This window comes from Haliaeetus albicilla, chromosome 9 (genome assembly GCF_947461875.1).
Source record: "Haliaeetus albicilla chromosome 9, bHalAlb1.1, whole genome shotgun sequence".
In the NCBI taxonomy this organism is placed as follows: domain Eukaryota; kingdom Metazoa; phylum Chordata; class Aves; order Accipitriformes; family Accipitridae; genus Haliaeetus; species Haliaeetus albicilla.
The window spans coordinates 31,708,392-31,728,307 of record NC_091491.1 but is presented as its reverse complement, the minus strand read 5'-3'; the positions used below and the strand labels follow the sequence as shown (position 1 = coordinate 31,728,307).

At 48.1% G+C, this 19,916-nt stretch overlaps 1 protein-coding gene across 9 annotated transcripts in view; it reads left to right on the top strand.

Moving 5' to 3' along the window:
- The window catches only part of LPP (LIM domain containing preferred translocation partner in lipoma), a 353,044-nt gene that overhangs the window by 25,092 nt on the left and 308,036 nt on the right, over positions 1–19,916 (top strand). For 2 of the 9 annotated variants that reach the window (XM_069792427.1, XM_069792423.1), the window contains exon 1: positions 219–3,565. The exons of 6 other annotated variants lie outside the window; for them this stretch is intronic. The gene's annotated coding sequence lies outside the window, so the exon portion shown is untranslated. Of the gene's footprint in view, positions 1–217; positions 3,566–19,916 lie in introns of those variants that run through there. One more of the 9 variants, XM_069792428.1, reaches the window with a different exon arrangement.

Here is a 19,916-nt window from a genome sequence, read left to right as displayed (position 1 = left end):
TATGGTGGTGTATGAGAGCTTGGGGGTGTATATACCAAATGTCTGCATATACTATATATGGTGATAAAAGAATGCATATGCATTCATGTTCTCTTTTTTTCTTTTTCTGTCTCTTCTGTCTCTCTGTGGAGCTGTTGCAAAACTACCAGATTCAACCTCCTGGGGAGCCTTTCTGGCCAAGGTTTTACAAGCCAGCACCTGCTTTGCCTGCCTGACTTTTTTCTATATTTATTCCTCTGCACCCGTTTTTTGCTTTTGCCTGCAAAGTGGAACTGTCACAAACATTTCTGCTAACTTTTGGCTGTACAGGACTTCAGCTTGCAAGTCCTAAGTCTGCTTTTATGCATGTTGGGGAAGGAGGCGTATGTGTGCATAGTTGTGGATGTCTACATATGAGCATCCCTGGTCCTTGTTGTGTGCATTACGTGGTCTGTGTTCCTGTGATGCTGCAGCAGTCCCTGTGTTATGTATGCCATGCAAGTTGTGCTCTGCCCTTCAAGGGATTTTTATGAACCAAATATTCTCAGTTGTCCTGCTTATGTAATGTCATTTAAATTAAATTAGTCACACCTGACCCGGTGGCCGATTAATAATGACCTGTACTGCTGTGCGGGAGGCTTGAGTTGGATTTTATTCCCAGGCCCTCAAGCTTTTACTTTCCAGGGTTAAGACTGTGGCAAAGAGAGGACTTTGGGTGCCATGTAGCAGGGAGCTCCTGGTTAGGCTGTGGTTAGACATAGATGTGTCCATATCTCTAGTTTCTCTGTGTCGTTTGGGGTGGAAGGTGCTCTAAAGCAGAGGCATTGAACCCCAGTTCATGCTTAGGTACCGCTGTTTAAAGTGAGAGCAGTAGCAAGAGAGAGGGTATAATGCCACTTTAGCTGGGAAACTAAGGGGAGATTCTAATCCCTGGGAACGTAAAGGTGGGGGAATAGCTGCATGGTGGGTCCCCCATCAGGAAGTGCCGCTCAGATGTGCACTTGTTCCCAGTCCGATGGGTTATGACTTGTGCTTATTGAAAAGCAGTGCTGGGCTGCCTGCCAGGAGCCAGGAACCGACTTGTCCTCCTGTGCTCAGGCCCCTGAGCTCCCAGCCCCTCTAACAGCTATATTCGTTTCTGGTATGAGAGTCCCTCTAAGGTCATGAAGCCATTAGTCCCAGGTTTCAACCCCAGGAGCTGTAAAACATACCCTGCCTGACCCCGGTGCAAAGGCAGAGGCAGCACTAGCAGCCCGCGTTCCCCTGGGTTTCGTTTCCCTGTCCCCATCGCGTGTGCCACTGCAGCCTGCATTCCTCTCCGGTTCGGTAAGCCCTTTGCTTCTCAAGCTGACACAGCTAATATTTCCCCCACTGGCAGGGCAGGCGAGGTAGTGGCATTTAACTGTTAAGGAGAACCTCGATCTGTTCATGCTGCAGGAGCCCAGAGCAGAAGGGCTGGTACATGCCTGGGATGGGGTTTCTGCTACTCCAGTTCTCCACCCTGCTTTTGTTCCCTTTCTTGACTTACCTTATTCTCTACTACATCCCGCTCTTTGTCCTTGCAAAAAGCAATGCCCTGGGAATTGTTTTCTGCAAGGTGCTGGAAAACTGAGTCAGAGTTTGTAAAACTTGACCCTTCTTACCTTGGTTTTGGAGCATCTTCTACCGCTGTGCTCAGAACATCTCCATTTCTGACCATGGAGAATGCTCTTGGTGGCCCAGCTGCTGGCTGGGGCGCATGGCTCTGGGGGAAGGTTTTAGTGGGATTTTAGAAAAGTAATTGATCAGCTGCCTGTCGAGAGCTAGTCCCAACCTGCATTGCGTTGGCATTGCCCTGGTGTATGACTTAGTGCCATTTGGACTGTTGGCTCTGTAAACCTGCCTTTATAACTACCAGTGTAATGGACATGTGCTGGTGCTGCCTGGCAAGGTTTATTTTTTGCAGTGGTAGTGATGGATCACCAAGTTAAACGTGCTTCTTATTCTAAAAGGCGGAAAGCTTTGTTTTCCTCTGAAGAAAAGGTTTGCACGTTTTCCATCACCTGTGCTATCAGGGGCTAAACTGATGCTGCCATGGGCCCCTGACCTCTGCCTAGTTACTGGAGATAATTGTACAGCCCCTGTCACTGCAGGATTTCAGCTCCTCCCAAGGCCTGTGCTTCAGTACCAGTGGAAGCCAGATGTACTATAATGTCGCTTTTTTACAGTTTGTTTTGGCCATACATGGGCAGAGTCAGCTCTGGAATTCCTTCCCTATAAATTCAATAGCATCTTGTGGGTGGTGCTGGGGAATCACTCTGGTCTGGTTGGATCGCCTTGGCAGCCTGTTTCCCCTGAAAACGTCCCGATTTGCACATTCCTGAGAGGCTGCCTGCTCCTCTAGCCGGTGGCTGCAGCTACCAGGAGGCTGTCGTCCTGTGCTGACAGACGTAGTCACCTCCCTGCTGCCCGCAGGTCGGCTGCTGCAGCCGAGGAGTGATGCCCGTGGGAGTGGTGCCATGGGTATATTGCTCCTGTGTGCAGGCAGGCTCTGCAGGGATGGTTGTGCTCTCTAAGCATAACTGTTCTGCTTCCCAAATTTGTTATATGGGCTTGAGCATTGGCCCTCAAGCCCCTCTCCCAAGGGTGGGGAGGCTGAGTGCTCCTGTGTTCCTGCCTGCCGTGGGATGCTGCATTGCGTGTCGCAGCAGGGATCGAGGGGTGTTGCCATCCTGGAGCTCCTTGTCCCTGCAGGGAGATCTTGCTTTGTCCAAGCAGCATGTTCCTTTCCTCAGAGCTGTGGGGTTTTTTTCATAATGCAAAATCAAATACATGCTTTTTGCAAAGCACCAGCTAGATGAGCCAGGTCAGGGGAGATTTCCCTGCCCCAGGTGAGCAGCCGGTGTGGGACCTGGCAACAGGACCTCTGTAGCTGGACTGATGGCTGAGCCTTGCCTTTTCTGGTAGTGAGCTGGTGTCACTATAAACACAGCCTGAATTTGCCTATTTGCCTTCAAAGAACACTCCAAAAAATAGTTCGAGGAGGTTTTCTCTTGATGAGTTGAGGCACGAGGAGGAGGTTTGCTGTAGGGGGTGAGGGGTGACAGCTCCTGGAGCTGCCCCCGTTGCATCTTCCTGCACATCCCTGGGAAGGGACAGAGATGCAGTGTCACCCGTTAAGCCAGGAGCCACCAAAGCGCAGGTCAAGACGGAGATGCGTGGCCCGGTGTCCAGGGTGTGTGTAGGTCAGCAACAGTGATGTGCTCAGCTCAGGCTCCAGAGGGGCAAGTCGTCCCTGTGCCAAAGCCAGGGAGAGAAGGGTGATTTTTTTTTGACATCCTTTGGAGTTTTGATCTCCATATTTGGAAATGTTTACCCATTGCTCTGATCTATTGCAAGGGAGGGGAGGTGACTCAGGGTCTGGTGGAAGCAGGATTTGAATTCCTGTAGTAAGGGTGGGTTTTGGTTTTTTTTTTTTTTTCCCCCCTTTCTTGTTTTGGAAGCTTGTTGTGGTCAGTTTTCAGTTCTCTCTTGCTCCTGGACCTTGTTCCAAATTTGATCTGCTCGAGAGGGGTGCGTGTTAGCGAAGGAGCTTGCCTGGGTGCTGGTAAGTGCATCATTGCTGCTTTAGCAAGCAACTTGGGGGATTTTTGTTTTGTTTTGTCAGATGGATTGCATCAAAGTGTTGTGCGCTGCTGGTGGAGGCAGGCATGTGGATCGCCAGTCAACAGCAAGGGACCCAATGAAACCTTCTGTAGCAGGGAAAGTTGGCTTAGTGGATTGGTCTCAAAGGCAAAATGTTTCTTCAGGCCTAGATATAAAGATAATTTAAGCCAGCTCCCATTCAGTCACACTATTCCTTTTAGTTTCGCTGATTAATGCAGCAAGGCAGTAGAGCACTGTAGAGTTAAATGAGTATATATGCATGTGGTCAGCAAGTAAAATATAGCTTAAATATGATTTATGTCTCCGAAGCGAAAGTGTACGTTAAAAAGGCTGCATAACGTATGGATATATTTCTCTGGGATGTTAATATTTAACCCTGTTTTGTTAGGGACCTGAAGAAGTTTAGCTGCTGTAGCTGGATGAAGGTTCACTGTCTGTTTTTTCCTGTTATTCTTTATTTTTCCTTAGTGTGAAGTTTTTAATCTGTCTGGTACTGCAGCTGGCTGTTTCTCTTTTTTTCTTTTTTCCCCTCTTTCCTTTCTCTTTCCTGAAAGGAAACTACAGTTCATCCAGTCAGGGGCGTGGGGGGAGCCTGGAAGATGCTCTGCTTCCTGTTTTATTCATGGCAGCTAAAACTATCCTGGGGAATCTGGAGCGGAGATCCACCGTCCCACATTCCTCTTGTCATTTGGAGCATGTAACACGTATAGAGTGCTTTTAACGCTGCTCCAGGGGTTGCATAGCAGCCAGTCCCGTACCTCGGACAGAAAGCACTGTACTTCGTCCTTTTACTTGGGAAGGGGTGTTGGTGAAAAACCCTTTATAGTTCCTACTGCTGATTAGCGATGCTTATATCTTCTCGACTAACTGGTATTTTTAGGCTGATTCAAACCTGTTGTTATTATACTCTTCCTGTTTTAAATTTAAGACCTTTGTTAGAAAGTTAAATCTTTTGTTAGTTTTCTTTTGCCCTTTTAAATAGGGATTAATACACAGTGCGAGGCTTGTTTTTTCCAGAGATATGGATTTGCTGCAGGTCCTTGAGGTGCGCAACTGGCTTGATTGTTCTGGGCAGGGGAAGATACTTGGCTTAGTTTGCACAAGGACGGGATGTGAGCTGAAAAGCGCTTGGCCCCAAAAGGTGATGAAGGGACTGCTGGAGCCTGTTCCTGCAGGTGGGACGTGTTGGGAGTTTGCAGACTTTAGCGGCATTTTAGTCCTTGTTGTTTCAACAAGCTACTTGGATTACTGCAGCTTTTGGGGTCAGGGCCCCGCTGGGCTGGGCTTGGTACCAGTGCAAAGGAAAGAACTGCTGTCCTAAAGAGCGTACAGCCTGAACGGATGATGTAGGTGATGGGTTAGAAAACAGGGCGCTGGGGAGATGTATGGAGCTGTTGCGGCACCTGAAGCCTCAACCCAGCGACTCGCCAAGGAGCCCCCCGTCCTCTGTCGCGCATGGTGGTGGCAAGCTGCGGAAGGCAGCGAGCCGGCGGTCTGTGTCGCTCCTCGTGCACCTTCGCTTTGCCTTCGTGTGTGCACACGTGGCCTCGTGCGACGAGCGATACCTCCTCCCAGCGCACACCTCCCCTGCTCCGTCGTGCCCTGGACTGCCCCTGCTTCTGGCGGCATGTGGATGTGGTGTGTCCAGGCTTCGCCAGCTGCTTGCGGCCGAGCTTGGTGTTTTGGGGACGGCACAGCGGGGACTGTAAATGATGATGTTCTGTTCCCCTCGCAGTTTCCCCCCTTTCCTGCTCACCAGGACGGGCTGCTTGTTGGAAGACAAGGGCGAGCAGCGCCCGGGTGCTGTAACCCAGGGCTCCAGACAGTGCTAGTCTGGCACGCCTGGGGAAGCATGCTGGGGGCTGTTAATCTTCATGTGCCGATCCTTCTCTCCGCAACATCTCATCGCTGCGAGGACGTGACGTGAGAGCTGGATGGACTGTGAAGGATGAGCTCCCTGTGTGCCGCCTGTGTCCCCCCCACCACAGATGCTGGGCAGGGCTGGGGGAGCTCTGGAGGATGCCCACTGCCAGGACCGCAGGTTGCCAGGGCTCTCCATCTGGTATTTCTTCAGGACCTGGGCAGATCCAGTGATCACTGATGCTAACCAGGATCCACACTGGATTTTCTTCTGCTCCAGGAACAGAGCCGTTAAGGGCTGACCTATAAATTAATACAGCTGTCTAAAGGTTTTTTCCTCCTGCAGCCTGGCACCTGGTAAGCACTCAAGTCTGAGAAGCCTTCCATGGCACTGGGCCTTGAGCATGCTCAGAGAGCTCCATGCCTGCCTGCCGTAAGCTTCCCTCAATCACTTCTAATGATGTATTAAACACAGAGGATTTGGTTTAGCTCCTATGTATGGAGGATTGGTTCGCACCTCATCCTTCATCCCAGCTGTTGCACCGATCGATCCAGGGCTGGCACCGCAGAGGATGTGGTGAAGCGGTGACACTGTCACTGTGTGACCTGGGTGCTGGGAAGGATTTACTGTGCACTAAGGGCTGGGTGTACGTGCCCCACAGCGGGTAAGAGAAGCTGCCCCAGATAGCATGGGGCTAGCACATGTGGGCATGGAAGGGATGAAGGCGAGACAAGGTTACAAGCCTAGATGGCTCTACACATCTGATACTTTGCATTTCTGTAGGCAAAGGTTTCAGAGTCCTTAAACCCTAAATCGTGCCCACAGGCTGAGGAAAGCTGTATTATCTTGGTGTGCTGGCATAGAAACTGAGGCACCATGTGGCTAATTTGGGAAAAGTGCAAATCTTCAGGTTCCTCGTGATGGTTCATGCTCATCTCCCGCAGACAGGTGGGTGCTTTGCAGCCTCATGCCGAGTGGTACTGTTAAACCATCTCTCTTACTCTAATAAAGTCATACCTTTCTGAGCACAAAATATTTCTGCATCAGTTGCTTAAAGGTAAACCAAGTCATGCTGCGTATTTCATAAAGTTGATATATGTTGCTAAGTGTGTGACACGATCCCAACACGTATCGTTACTTCAGGAATTCCCAGATGGCACCTTATCTAACCGTACCGCTGCTCCTTCCTAGGATCTGAGCAGAATGCAGGCTTTTAAGAAATGTCTGTTATTAGCTTTATAATACATATTCTCCTGTACCAGCTGTTGCAAGCAGCAGGAGGTCTCACTCGCAGCCTAATCCTTCAGTCAACTTAAGGGGGGAAATTTGCTCCTGTGAGCTAGGTATTTGCATTTGGGATGAGATCTCCCAAATGAGAAACTTGTTTGCCTCTAGTGAGCGTGTCTGTTCAAGGACTAGCATGCCCGGGAGGAGGAAACAAGTTGCTTTTGTTGTTTTACCACTGTCTTCTAATAGTTAACTGTGCCTATTGCTTGACATGGGGGGGTGTGGGGTGTGTGACTACGTTTTAAACAAACATCAGGTTTTCGAAAGCCTGGCTGCCTGTGGTTGGGAGGAAGGGAGTCCTTGCGCTGTGCTGTCTCACACCCCTACTGTGAAAATATCACAGGGACAAGTTCCAGTGAAGCTGCCCATTTTTGGCAGCCACTTCCTTCCTACATCCTTGTTCTTCAGGTAAATCCCTCTTCAACTGTGTTAGCTGTTCCCCTTTCCTCCCTGAAAAGTCATTATCATCCCTTGAAATTAAGGAAAAGACAGGAGGAGGGAATAAATGGATGTTAAGAAGTAGAAAACAATCAATTAAATAGTACATAGCATGTAATTTTCCTTGGAAACTTACCATGAAATTGAGGAGCACTTTAACAACTAGTAATTTAAATTGCATTTGAACACTGCTAATGGGTTGTTTGCATGGGAATTTTGGTCATTTCACAGCAGGTCGTTGTCTTTAGTACCCCTTCATTCAGTTATAAATAAATAATAATAAAAAAAGAATCTCATAATGAGGAAGATGCTGTAGACAACTGGTCCAACTGTTGCTAGTAAAAGGTGGTACCATGGACATTTTACAAGGCCCTGTTACATTCAGAGCCATTTACATCCTTAGCATCAGCTCTTCCAGTGTTCAAGTCATGGGAATTTGGTGCTTTTTATCTAAAAATGCTTGTTATTGCTGAAAGGTAGGAAAATAACATTATCCCCATTGCACTCACAAACATGATGGAGGCGAGGTGGCTGAAGAGGCTCCTCCAGGCTCATGGGGTTGGGGTTTGCAGCCATGGGGCTGACCTAGGAACGCAGCCTGCAGCTCTGTCTTTATCACCTTGAACGAATCATAACAACGTTTGGGATCTGATCCTGGCTCACTCCATCCAAAGAGGAACAACAGAGAGGTGCTGATCAGCTGCAGGGTATTTTTTACTTAACTTATTAGTCTTGTTTTTCCAGTGTTTAATGCTCTCCCCCACCACTATTTTACTTACAAAATGCCAGCATTTTTCAGCAAAAGGCAATATCAGCCTAATCGTGTGCTATTTTGCTGCTGTTTGCGCTGGGAACAGACTATATAGCAAGGCAAGTGCAAGTTACTTGTTGCCTGTTGCTGAATGAACATCCCATTTTCAGAGCAGAGTTTTTGCAAATCCGTGGGCACGCTTAGCATATGGAAGGGGGTTCCAGTATCAAAACAAATCTGGCCTCCTGTTTCTGGATGTGTAGGTTGTTTCTTAGAAGATGGAACCTTTAAAAATCTGTCCCTGCAAACATGGCTGTTAAATCCTGCTATTTCTAGAGACGCGAGGCAGCTGTCTGCACTGAGATAAGCTATAAAAAGGCAATATTTTCCCAAAATGGCTTTTTTAGCTGTACCTGCCAGACAGCTTGGCCAGCGGGAGTTCACCGGGAGTGTCATCGCTGCTGCCCTTTTATGCACTGGGTGCTGAGCAATGTAAAAACTTCTGGGCAAGTCTCCAGGGACAGTGTTAAGCACCAGCTCTTCAGTCTCTATCTCGTGAAATGCTGCTATGCAGAAAAGCGCATTCAGCGGGAAGGAAGGGGTGCTTGTTGGTTTGATTTGTTCTTGGGCGATCTCCTGTTGTTTTCTAGGTGATTGCTTTGTCCTCGACTTTCGTTCTTAATTTTCATTGCATCTTTCTTGTCGCCGACTCAGTGACCGTCTCCTTTAATCGCAGGGCGGTTTGAGTGCCCCCTCCCCCAGATTATTTACGTGAAGGCATTCCTGTTTGCTGTGTAGTCTGAGGATAGCTGGTAAGTTCAGAAGAAACGAATAACAAAAATTGTAATTTTTCCTAAGGGTCTGGATGAGGTTTCTCACAGCATAATGGCGTTATCGCTTATACTTCCTGATGAACACGCTACCCGCAGTGCTTTGTTAGTTATCAGCTAATTCTCTGCCAAGATGTATGAGTGTAAGAAAGCTACGTCAGATAGACTTGTAGAGGCTGATAAGGCTGTAGGGAAAGAGAAGTATGTCGCTTTTGAGCGTCCTCCCAACGAAGAATTTCTGAAAGGTGGGAGGGCGCTGGAGATGGGTGTTTCAAAGTGTCCGAGGTGATGTCCTCCTGTAGGCGGGGGGCTGGTGTGGAGGGAAGCAGGGGGTGAAGTCTACGTGGAGGAGGAGTGCGGGGGGCCAGACAGCAGCAGCTTGGGGTGTTAGGAAACCCCCGACAGCTCAGGTTCTCATGAGATAAGGAACCAGCTGATAGCGTCAACTCTGTGAACTGTCTAGCAAGTACTCTTGACGCCTTCTTTTTTTATTTTTTTTTTTGGTTGAATGAGCATTTTATCACATGGATTCCTGAGAAGTGCTACTCCTGCTATGCAAATCCCCTATCATGCATGGGTGTTGTTGCCAAACAGCCAGCCGGTTTGATGCATTGGCTCAGCCCTGACATGGACAGGGCAGGGGGGAGTTTTGCCTTCACTGATTTATTTATTCCCCCCCCTTGGAGCATGGGCTGCCTCTTAGTCACCTCTTCATACCCTATGTGTTGTGGGTAATCTTTTCTTCATAAATTTTTTTTCCTTACCCCAGCTTTCCATTTCAACAGCCCACTTGCCTCTTTACCAACCTCTTTGTAAAGGCAGACACACTCAGCTGGTGGAAGTTGATGTAGATTTGATAGATACTCCCCCAGCAAACAGCTGGGTGTGTCTGCTCGTCCAGAAACCCACTGAAAACTGAATAGAAATGAGGCATGTGGGGTTTGAAATAATCCCAGTGAGTTATTTCTGGACGTGTTCTCCCCTCGCAGTGCTCCCACAAGCTCCTCTATATCTTGGGGTTTGAGCTTATGGGTGAGCAGGGCTGGTAAAGGCCCTTTGTTTCCCCACCTCCTTTTCTCAACTATTTTTTGAAGACTGCTGATAAATTTAAGTGATAACCTTGTAGCTAAGAGATAAGGAAGAAAAAGTCTTATAGGTAGATTAGCTTGGAGTGGAGGGAAGGCAAACACCAAGGGAGCTTGGTGAAGGGAGCCCACACTGAGCTATCCGGAAACGCTGAGACTGCTTATTTATCATTTACTCGCCCCGTAAATGTATACTGTGCTTTACAAGTGGGGAAGAAGACAATCCTTGTCCTAAAGAGCCTGCAATCCAAGGCAGACAAATATGCACTTGAAGGCTGGGGAAGGGACAGCATGGGTGATTGCTGGAGATTGAAATACAGATAAAGTGGATTCCTAGAAGAAAAGGACTCCTGAGGTGGGAGTTGTGGGTGATGAGAAGGGTGTTTAAGATGCTGGAGGAGTGGATAGACACAGGAACGTAAATGGTTATGGAAGGAGGTGAGAAGACCTGAAAGGAAAGAAGGTTGAATGGGAGGGTAGAAAGTGAGAAAAGAAGTAGGAGGAAAAAAAGAGCAGCGAGTCAGCTGTGGGAGGGGATGCTGTAGATGAGAGTTGAGATGACCTTAATGTCTCTTTGTCATGTGTTAAAAGCTATGCCATAACTCCACTACTGTGGTGAGTCATCTCCCAGTGTATGAAGTACCAGTTTCTTCTCTGAATGGAGAGTACTGGTTCTGGCTGAAGTCCAGCGCTGGAAGATCTCTTGCCCGGGCTCAAATGCCCCATGCGGCTGGTGGGGTGCTGGGTGGTTACACGCCGTGCAATCCTGCGTGTGCACCATTGCCAAACCTTAATAGGCAAGCATGTAAGTAATTTGCCACCTTCTGCTTAATGCCATCAAAGTTAGTCCTCTGGAGACTTAGACAGCATATCAGAGATTGGCTTGTGTGTGTATATATATATGTTTTTAATATTGATGTATATGGTATGGGTAGGTTTTTGACTACAGCAGGCTGCACTTCAGTGACATCTGATGGGATATGGGTGGGATCAGTGGTTTATGTTGCACCATACCCACTCTCCAGTGAAAGAGCAGTAATCTTTGCATAAAGGTCCCTGTGCTTGGAACTGAGCTGGGAAAACTCACTGGTCACCTGGTTGCTATGCATGCAGCTTTCAGTTCCCTAAAAATACCTTGGGACTTCCACAGCTTCCTTATGGGTTTTGTTTCATCCTCAAGGACTGAAGGAGTCAAGGAAGAATTTACTGTCACCAGCCTTATTTCCCTTTCTCTGATTTTTTTTTTTTTTTCTGTCTTTTTGGAAGTGGTTATCCTTGATGTTTGGTGTTTATACGCTGGCAAGGGCCTGTAGACTGGAAAGTCCACAGAGGAGTTCTCCTGTAGCAGCAGTAGTAGCTTAACCTAGACCTTTCTCTCTGCAGTTTGATCCCCCTCCAGCTTGCTTATCTTTTCTGGGGGGCTTGTGTCTGATCCCCATCAGTTTTTTGGGTCTCTTTTCACTGCTGATGCTTTCCAGATCTTCCTTCTGATTCTTCATTTCCTCTCCGAAGTAGTCCCTCGTCCTTCTAGTCCTTTCCTAATTACCCATTAGTTGGACACAACTTCTTTGTAGCCGGTAAAAGGCGTGGGAACATGAAACTCATCTCCTCTGGAGCTTGGTCCATCTACTGTTGTGGCATGCTGTTCCAGCAGGAGAAAAACCTGAGTTTAGAACATTTGAAATTGCCCATTATCTCGGCTCATTTCTTGCAGTCCATAATTTGGGGGTGGGGAAGTGAGGTGAAGAGGAGGCGAGTCACTCTAAAAATGACTCATTCCACAATAGATCGATACAAAATGTTCCATTACATTTTCATTGCCAAAAATGACTCCCCTTTCCCACCCCCACTTCTGTGAGATGCTGCAGAGGCTGCTTTGCTAGACCTTGTGGTGGTGTCTCTTGGTGCATGTAGGTCAGTGACATAGCCAGCCCAGCAAAAGGGCGTCTTGAGTTTTGGTTCAGACCTTACTTTCTGGGTGGGCTGAGGTTGAGCATGGTGGAAATAACCTGCTTTCAGAAGGGAGAGAGATTCCTGGCTGCTCTCAGGGGGTTTCACGTCACTCAAGGCATGGAGCAGATACGTTTGGTGAGAGGAGTCACTCCCAGCCTTCCTTTTTGGGATGGAGACCAACAGATGTGCAAGGCATAAGGCAATGTAAAGGGAGATAATAGAAAGTATCACGGGACATCTGCCAGCAGCCCCTTTGGGCTGGTTCTACTGATCACTCCCTTGGGCTGATGAGATGTTTCAGTGGTGTGTCCATGCTGAGGTTTCTTGCTGTTTGCAGTGATGGGGTGGAGATGGAGATGTTGGGATTTCTCTTGCCTGTGGGTGTTTACACAGTCCTTGGGTTTTAAAGTATGTTTAGAGCATGATATTACCCTCCATTTACTGACCCGTAAGGGAAGAAGGCCAAGGGACTTGCCCAAAGCTACACAGATGTGCACAGATGTATATAAGCATTTGTATGTATGCATGGGTACGTACATATATGGCAAGGCCAAGAGTTGATCCAAGTTTCCTGACTCCCTTTGTCCTGACCTTCTTCCTGGGATCTTCAGGGGTACCTTTATGGGCAGCCCTACTGTAGTAGCAGCTAGCCATAACTCTATCGGCGCACAGGAGGGTGCTCTCCTCTGGGACTGCTCCCATCAGGTGGGACCCATCTGCTGCTCTCGCCTGGCACAGCAAGTGCCGCGTGCCTGAGAATGGGATGGGAAATATCACGGGGCTGACCTCAATGGCCTCTTCAAAAGGCTGCAAAGTATTTGCGGTTGTAGCACATCTTCCACCTGCTGCAACTGAGGCCTTGATCTGCTGGTAAACTTGCAACACTGCTTTAATAAACAAACCCCACCGCTCACAGATAGGGTTTTGTTGGGAGAAATTCAACCTGCGAGGGAGGTGGCTGAATTCACGAGTATGCGCTCCTGATAATGTTATCTGTTAGTACAAACAGCACCAACGACATTTTCCGCTTCATCCTGCACTGGGAGAAGGTCTCGCGAGGAGTCGGGTGATGCGAGGTTCTGCGTCGTGGTGTGCCGTGACGGCGGGGGCAGGATCCAGGATGCTTGGCGGTCCCTGGTGAGCTGGCTAGGTAGCTGCTGTGCTGCTTCGAAGCTGCTGTCACAGAAACTGAACGCTACGGGATCCAGGGCGCACACAAATGTGTTTACAGAGCAAATAAAGGCGGGAGAGAAAAAAGGAAAAGCCTCAAAGTGGCTTTGGGTGTTTTTTAAGTGGTAAAACTGAGAAATTCCTGAGTGTATGCAATTAATGTCCGCTTAAACAGAAACTTCTTTAATAGCTGAAATATCAGCTTCTACGGAAGAGCTTTCCCAGTGGGTCTTTTTCATCTCTAACCGCCTGCCCCGCTGGAGTGTGCAGGGGATGTCTTCAAAGGCACTGCACTTGGTGTTTTTGGTTAGGCTCGTTAGGTGTTTGCAAAGGGCGATGCCTGCCTTTGTTCCCAGCTTGCTTCCACCTCCCTGATTGTGTAGGGGCAAAAGTGGTAAATTCCTATGAAAAGCCACCCATTTGGGTTATGAGGGTCCGAGGCCTGATGGCATGTGTTTTGGTGGAGTGTCATTTGGCATGATTACGTGTGTATATGGGTACATATGTTTAAGTACATACAGCAAGCACACTGGCATTTCTCAGGGCTTTGGACAAGATATCAAGATGTTATTATTTACTCTAATCCCGCAGGACTAAGGTGCAGAATGGGCTAAAGGGCTTTTCTTCCACTTGAGCTGTATGCGCTGTGTCTGCGCCCAGGCTGCTGTCTCTGAGCAGCTGTTCTGGTGAAAGCCCACAAAGTTGTTGGGAGTAAAACCGCTGGGGAACGGGGTACGTGGTGGGCAGAACAGGGGGTGACAAAATCTTTGTGGGCATGACCTGCCTGTTAAAACTTCACAGGGTCTTACTGGTGTGATATGGATGTCGTATCAGCAGCCTGCTGTGGACACGATGTTGTTTGTGTATAGTTAATTTGATTTAAAAAAAAAAAAAGGCATGAGGATGTTTCATAGCACTGTGCTGAGCTGTGACAGTGGGGTACCTGCTCAGAACAGCCCCACTGAGCTTAAAAGAGTGCAGCGAGCACTGCCGTCACCCTCCTGGTTAGCTACAGCAGTGACCTGGGGCTTTCTGCTTGTGCTGGAACATGCAAAGGTACACTTTTCCCCTTTTTCCTTTTATCTTTTCCTTTAAAAACACCATTTAAGTGCCTCTGTGGTGCTTCGGCAGCAGTTGCTTCACCCTGTACTGTTGTCCACATGCTTGTTGGAGGCTCCTTTGTATTTTGATACCACTTTCACAAGTTGACTAGCTGTAACGAATGGTCTGTAGGACCTGCTTCAGTGGGGCTACACCATACTTGAGCTCAGTGGTGCCCGGGGCCAGATCCATAGTAGGTGTGAATGGCAAAGCATTGTACCTCACAGCCTGCTCTGTCAAGGCTGTTCTCTGAATATAAAGGAACCCTGTTGAACTCACAGTTCATGAGGCTTTGAAAGCTTGACACGGACATGATATTCCTCCCCAAGCCGTAGCTGCTGGATCTCTCAGCGCAGTTCTTTTGTTGCTCCCAAGTGCTGGAATTAATGTGGAGCAAACTCTGAAATGTTTGAACAAGCTGCACTCTCCTTGTAATACCTCTTTTTTTCCCAAGACAAACAGGTGGAGATGTTCAGCCCTCCCTCCCTGCTTTCCTCCCCCCCCCCCCCCCCCCCCCAACCTTGAGCCTGTCCCACTATTGTGGATTGCTTGTGTTATGCACAAGTGTGTTGCATTTGTCCCTTGAGAACGCACCAGTCACTGCTGATTTGTCTCCAGATCATTGTCCTTGCAGTCTTGAATAATACGCACATTAAGCAGGTGGAGCTGATACAATCACTTCCAATGCAGCTGACGGCAACTGGTCAGATCCCTTCTCACTGTTTCCTGCCAGAGGAGAAAATAAAGCACACGTGAACACAAAATACATGAGTTTTCCCCTTTGTCTCCCCTCCCTGGCTGCCAAATCATGGTTTCCTCAACAACAAAAAAGAAGTCTCAGCCAGTCTGTTTCACGGAAGAGGCTGAATTTCTTAGAGTCAACGTTTCCATGTCTGACAAAGTTTAAAAAAGTTAAAAAAAAAAAAAGGGCAGAGAGGCTGCATGTGGTCTGGCAGGCAGCCAGGCAAAGTGTGCTCTATGGGGTGGTTATTAGGCAGATAACTGTATCAAGAGCTTAAACATCAACCTGGTTCTGAAGGCTGTGGCGCTCTGTTTGAAATGCTGATGCACGTTTGATGCTTGTGAGAAAATGTATTGCACTATCTCAAGCCACTGTTTTTTTAATTTTTTTTTTTGTTTTCCTTTTTCCTCTGCAAATAACTTGGGTGCCAGTAGAGTTCCTGGGAAGCAATTACAGGTGCTTCATGGGGAGCTATTGCTAGTTTTGAGCTTGCAAATCCTTTTCTGTTCTTATGAGCAGCTCTTTGTTCTTGCCTCTAATAGGAACCATACCTAGAGTTTTCACGTGTCAGATGGAGGCGAATCGGGCTGCCTTGAAGATCTTCTCACCCCTTCTCGGGACCTATCTCAGCAAGCAGAGAGGATGTTTTGGGGCCTGTGGGTTCTGGTTCAGAAGGTGTGTGTACAGAGGGGTGCTCAGGGGTGTGGGGAAACCCTATCACTGGCACTGCAGTGCCCTGTAGTAGAGGGTACACGTGGGGAGGTGGAGGGACAGACTTTTGATGATCCTTGAGAACTGAGACGCAGCACTTAACACACTTGAGGAGCAGGAGCTGATGGCGAGATGCACAGGGCAGGGTGACATGGGCAGAACTGCTGGCTGGGAAGTTTCTTCTCAAGTGCTTCAAGACCAGCAGAAGAATGTCTGTTTGTAATGCTGCTAGATACCAAGTATCTGTCTATGTTCCCATCTACAGACGGTATGTGCAAGGCTATATATAAACGCTATGGTGGCTGGTATTTTGGCTGATACACTCACAGTTTTATGCCACATTGAGAGATTTAAAAATATCTCCCTGTTCCAGGAACACCTATACCATGGCAGATGTCCTCCGGCGTGGGGAGTGGCTTCTGAAAAGGGAGCACAACGTTATTACTATGAGCCTTAGTAGTGTATTAGATTATTTATTGCTTCACCGTCACCATAAGACATGTGAGATGCGTTATTTCTGCCTGTCAAGAGTTTTTTCACACATGCAGGCAGGCAGCATCTGTCACTCCTCCCTGCGAGTCGCTAGCTTTCATTCTCAATGAACTTTCTTTCCAGCTGGAAGGAAGGCAAAATAAAGGCTTCAGGACTACACGGAGCTGATGAGCAAGGAGTTCATTAACAATTATTTACCTTGGAGTTGTGCCTCTGAGGGCTGTCTTGAATTTGGGTCCTTCCTGGCCAAGACACAGTCATCTCATGCTTGCTGTTGTTTTATTTCAAGGCGAATCCATCAACCTGTTGTGTCAGGCCCTGCGGAAACCTGGTATGAGTCAGACCCGTCTCGGTTGCACGAGACAAAAAGTAGGATAGGAAACAAATGAGAAATCACTTGCTCAGGACTTTCTTTTGGGAGTAGCTCTCAGGTTCCCTCGGCCTCATCGGCTGAGGACCTGGCAGTGCTGCCTCATCTCCAGGACCTGTCAGAGTGTGGGCAAGTTCCATTTTTGTGTGTCCTTGCAGAGCTGTGGGGTTTTTGTGGTGGTTGTGAAGCATTGGCTGTGCCAGCCATGTTCTGATGGAAGTGCTCAGAGGGTGAACACTGGCGTCGTTACACGCAGGAATAATTTTTTGTTGCTGATGTTTTGGACCGGGTTTGGGTGGAGTCTTTCAGACTGGAAAGGCTGGAGAATGTTTTGGGGGTTGTACCTCCATTGCAGAGAGTTCCTGGGCCTGTAAAGAAAGTAAAGCAATGAAAAACAAAAAGGCAACAGATGTGAGAAGTCACACTTGAACCTTGACCTGGGTCTCTTGTTTCGGGTTATCCTGTGAGGTATCGGGGCTCTGTTCAAATCCTCCTCCATGTGCTGGGGTGGGATGCTTATCCTGCAACTGAAAGCAGGGGGGCCAAAACCTTCCCTTCTGGGTTGGTGGGTGGGGATGGAGGCTTTGGATGTGGGTCCATCTCCCATGCTCACTGGTGAGGGGAAAAAACGGTCAGTGGAGCACCAAAGGTGTGCAAAGTGGGATTAGAAACAGCCAACTCTTCTTATGAAGATTGACCAGGTAGGAAGAGTCCCTGTGGGGCTTGTTACTTGTCTGAGCCTGGCAGGTGTGCCATGTTCCCTGCCCAGTTTGCCCATGGCTTGGTAGGGTGTTGGCAACGCTGGCCAGGCATCCTTGTCTGCCAGCTCTTTGCAGAATTGCGGTGTTACTGGGGGAAGGTTTGCTGTAGAGGATGGAGGTAGCCTGTAGCTCCACGGAACTGGCCTAGTGAGTCGCCATTGCCGTGACGTTGGTGCTTGGCGAGGTGTTGAATGGCCAGAAGGTTTCTGCTTCCCATTCAAGGGCAGCCCAAGAGCAGGGGTGTATTGTGGGTTTAATGCTCACTGGAGGCACAAGGGACTGTTGGATCTGGACCAAGGTAGACCCTCAACTTCCTCTATCACTTTGTTCAGTCCATCGTTAATGTCAGAAGCAGAGGGATGTTTGTAGGGTTTTTCTGTAGATCTCGTTTCTTGCATCCATCCCGCAATTCTGTCCCAGACCCACTCACTCTTGCCAGGCCAACGTATGCAAGTGATAATTCAAATGAGATTAAGCCTGATGCCTCCCGCTAGCCTGGAGATGGACCTTCAGTGTTTTCGTGGCAGGAGTGGAGTGGAAGGGACACATCTTGGGGCTGCCTGCTCCCTGCTGTAGCTGGGGATTGGTCTTACAGCAGCGACACCGGATCGGTTCGGACCACGTCCATCCAGCCCGTGGCCAGCAGCGGGTGCCGAGGGAAGACTGTCAGCGTCCCTGCATCGCTAGCAGAGAGGCACGGCTGCGGCGAGCCGTGACCTTGCACGACGCCCTTCCCGCTCCGACCTCGCAAAACCCCGGAGCACGCACGGCGCAGCCCTGCCGGCGGATGAAAACCAAAATACGTAGAAAGCTTCGGCAGCGTGGGCTTGCGTTGGGAGAACGGGGGGGGGGTGTGTGGAAAAATAGCTCCGGTGTCACCTCACCGGGTGCCAGGAAGCGTCCCAGCGTTGGGGTGAAAGATGAGCAGGGTCCGGCTGCAGCGGGGTCGGAGGAGCCGGCAGCCCCGGCGTGGCGGCACATTCTGTACGTTCTGCAGCACGTGGGGCCGCCCGGCAGCCTTGGGTTGTGCTGCCAGGCATGCAGCTTAGCTGGTATTTCGTTCTCCTGACACCCGCTAAAGTCTCTCTTTCTGCTCCCTCCCCACCCCCCCACTTTCAACTGAGGTGCACTTGTTTATCCATTGGGGCTCTACAGCCTATAAACAGGATGTCTCTCTGTTTCCTTTCAGCCCAGTAACACTAAACCGCTTCAAGTGCAGATAACAGTTTAGTAACCCCCCTCCTGGCTGAATGAGCCTTGTGTCGGTCATAGCTAGCTCCAGATGAGACAGCACGCGCCTATATATATGTATACATGTATATGCCTATTTATCTAATATATGGATGTGGTACGAGTTGGCCATGGTGAACAAACTCACGTTGCTGAAAAGGAAGTAAGTGCATGTTTTAGGCAGGGTGGCTGTAACAAGGCACCGATTTAAACTGGATCCTGAATTTACATTTTGTAAAAACAAGCTATTGTATAAAACCCTATGCCTGTGAAACCTTTCTGGGGAAAAAATTCTGTAGTTTATTTTGTTAAAATGTCACTTCCTCAAGATTTTCCCACTATACTGGAGACCTGGATACTGAGAGCCTGACAGTGAAACAGAGCACGTGGAGAGGCATTGCATTAACTAGTGCTTGTAATGCTGAGTGAAATTTTGAAGGGGGGGTGGGGGGAAACAAGAAAAATACTAACACTGTATTTCAAGAAAGTGTCTCCCTTCAGGAAGGCAGTGTTCAGCCTGTGTGAAAGCAGCGAGGATAAAGGTCATTCTTTTGAAGTACTTTTTGATCTGGGACCTTGCAATCACAAATAATAGTAACGAGCAAAATGGAGTTTTAATTGAAATGTTCAATGTCTTAGCTTTAATGTTCAAGATGTTCAGTGATTTCTATTGACTGTGATCTTGTTGTAAGCTCTGCCCTATATCAAATCTTTTACGGCCCCTGCTCACTTAAATCTGTAATTTCCTTTAATAATCCTAATAATCCTTTAATAATTCCTAATCTTTCATTTAAAATAAACTTAAGGTTCTGGGCCTCATGGTTGTGTAGGAAAGCTTTGGGAAAAGGGCTCTTTATACAGAGTGCCAATAGGGGGAAAACTTTAAAACATTTATTTTTATTCTGTAGATTTTAAGCCAGTCTTACCAACTTCAAGGCTGAACTGATAATGATTTTTGAACACTTGAGGTTGGAAAGCAGGTCTCTAGAAAAGAAGCGAATGATGTCTGATTTTTTCTTGGGTTGGTGTGTCCTTAGTGCAAAGGAATTGTCAGCGAGAGCTTATGCTTTTGTAAAGGTTTTAAGCTTCTACCCACCACTTTAACTGGGTTGTCAGATCAACACAACGTCTCGTTTATGGAGACGTACTCTGGATCTGTTACTGAGCCGTGGTTCAGAATAGCTATTGAGGAACAAGTTGTTCTGCCACAGCTCTTTTGCGAGCGCTTCATATGCATGCTGCTTCATTCCAAAATGAACATGCCTTTTTGACTTAGTTCAGGCTATTTTGGAAGGTGGTGTAAGCTAACACACGGAGGAAAAAAGCTCTGTTCTTCCCAAAATAAGGTGATCTCCATTGGGCATATCTTCTGTGAGCTTTTTGTGTTTTGAAGTCACTACCTACCTGGGTGGGCACGTCCCAAACCATGTGGCTGGCCCTGAAATTTTTGCAATTCATTTTATGGTGACAGGGAGTCCTTAGGAGATCAGCTGTTTTCTATAAAAAGCTG